Source organism: Octodon degus, unplaced genomic scaffold (assembly GCF_000260255.1).
Source record: "Octodon degus isolate 3935 unplaced genomic scaffold, OctDeg1.0 scaffold00098, whole genome shotgun sequence".
NCBI lineage: Eukaryota > Metazoa > Chordata > Mammalia > Rodentia > Octodontidae > Octodon > Octodon degus.
Window position 1 is genome coordinate 1,100,252 of NW_004524674.1, and position 2,471 is coordinate 1,102,722.

The 2,471-nt window shown below is 44.4% G+C and overlaps 1 pseudogene; it reads right to left on the reverse strand.

The window, feature by feature from the left end:
• Positions 1–435: 435 nt before the first annotated feature.
• On the reverse strand, positions 436–786 carry LOC101588648 (annotated as a pseudogene).
• Between the last annotated feature and the right edge of the window lie 1,685 nt (positions 787–2,471).

Below are 2,471 nucleotides of genomic sequence, written 5' to 3' on the forward strand. Positions count from 1 at the left end.
GAAAATGGCTCTTCACTGTGTTTCATAACTGGTCACTATGATGCATGTCGTAAAAACGAATCAAAACCTGACTTTTTTGGGGGGGTCAGTGCCCATTGATGTTAAATAAATCTGCCTCCAACTCCTGGGTGTCCTTTTGGTGTTTCTTTGTAATAGCAGTACCAGTAGATAAATTTCAGAAAGTGAGATTGCTGGGACAAAGATCTTATTTACTTATTTAGTACTGAGGATTGAACCCAGGGCCTTTACACTGAACATCTCTGCCCTTTTTTTTTTTTTTTTCCCCCACATGCATGGTGTTCTATTCTTTCAAGAATGGTGTTAAAACATCACTCTAAGGCTGAAAAAAAAGTCTCAAGTAGACAGTTTTATGAGGATGAGGTGTGATACAAGTGATGCTTGTTTACTTTAAGGAATCCTCAGTCTTAGAGCATCTCAGGTACCAGCTGGTGGTAGCACCGAGGTTTCCTGAAGAGCCAGGCACCATTTTTCTCCTGTCTGCATAGACTTCTTCTCTAGCTGCCTTCTGCTTTTGTTGCATGATCTCAGAGTGCAGCGTGGAGGGGCTGCGGGAGAGTTTTTGTGAAATAAATGACAGCTTCACAGAATTAAATTCTTCATCCAAGACTGGGCTAGGTGGCGTGTGCCTGTAATCCCAGCTCTTGAGAGGCTCGGCTTTCACTGAGAAGTAGTCAGGCTCTCCTCTTTTCTTTTTCCCTTGCTTATTCTTTGGGCTTTCTTCATATTCTTCTGGAGGGCGAGTTCTCACTGATTGCTGCAGGTCATGAGGACTGCCGACCACCCCGCCAACACATCTGGAAGAGAGCAGCTGCTCAGACAAGCAAGGGTCCCTCGCATGCTCCTCGGTGGCCTCCGCCACCCGTCAACCTGGAAGGCTGAGCACACGTGGGCTCTTAGCTGGGTGACACCTACATTCCCACAGCCCGTGACCCCCTCAGCCTTTTTTAATTTTTTTTTTTTTTTTTTTTTTGAGAGAGGGTCTTGCTAAGTTACTGAGTCTGTGTCCAGACTTGTAGTCTTCTTGCCTCAGCCTCCCAGAGTGCTGGGATTATAGTCTTTTGCCATCATACCTGAATGTGCATCTAATTTTTTGATAGGTGTTGGGGTTGCTTCTCTAAAGCAGCTCTATCAGTGGTTAAAAGTTTTCCCTCCAGCAATGCGGGATAGGGCTTGTTTCAGATACTTTTGTCCACTCGAGTCAGTTTGGGTTTTTTAATTTGTTTCACTCATCTGGTAGATGAAAAGTGGTTTCTTCCAGTTCTTGGCTTGCAGTACTGGAGATTGAACCTGGGGCTTCTAGCATGGTAGCTAAGAGCTGAACCACTGAGCTACAACCCCAGTCCTCCTAGTTTTGATTTGTTTTTATTTATTTATTTATTTATTTATTTATTTTTTGTGTGTGTGTGGTCAGCTCAGCCCACCAGGGGGCGGGGCTGGGGGATTGAACCGCAGTCCCTGTGCTTTGCTTAGCTTAGCTTGTTCTAAGTAGGTGCTTTAGACCACTGAGCCATCTCACCAGCCCCATGTATTTTGTTATATATGTGTTGAAGCATTTAAAATAGAAACCCAGGGGCCAGGGAGATAGCTCAGTAGGATAAGCCCTTGCCTGGCAAGCGCAAGAGTCTGAGTTCAATCCCCAGTACTGAAAAAAAAAAACAAAAAACAAAACAAAACAAAAAAAAACCTTTGCTCTATAAAATAGAAACCCAGGGCTGGGGAGATGGCTGAATAGAATAAGAGCTTGCCTGGCAAGTGCAAGGGCCTGAGTTCAATCCCCGGTTCCACCTAACTAACTAACTAACTAACTAACTAACTAACTAAATCAATAATAAAATAAAATAGAAACCCATAGCCAGCTGTAACTGTTCCTACTCAGACCGAGTCACTGTGTCCAGGCTCTACACCCCTGCAGTCAAGAGGTAGCTATGATTTAGGGGAAATAAATGTAGCTCCCAATCCGATAGAGGTCAGCTATGCTTGGCTTTCCAGTGGCTCATATTTACCTTTTGAGGACAAGTAAGGTAGTACTTTTTTTTTTTTTTTCAGTACTAGGAATCAAACCCAGGACCTTGTGCTTGCCAGGCAGGCACTTAAGCTGCTGAGCTATATCCCTGACCCCAAGTAAGGTAATTCTCACCGTTTTCCTTCTCTCTTACAGTATAATTCTAGTTGTGAAAAAGTATCATAATCAATACTTTCCTCTACATTCCATTTTGTTTCTAGGGGGTAGGCAGGCCATGAGCTGGTGCAGAAAGATATTAAACAGCAATTGCAGTGCTTAAGAATACATTCCAGGGGCTGGTGAGATGGCTCAGTGGTCTAAAGCACCTACTTAGAACAAGCTAAGCTAATAAGCAAAGCACAGGGACTGCGGTTCAATCCCCCAGCACCACATGCCAGCCAGCCCCGCCCCCTGGTGGGCTGAGCTGGCCACACACACACAAAATGAA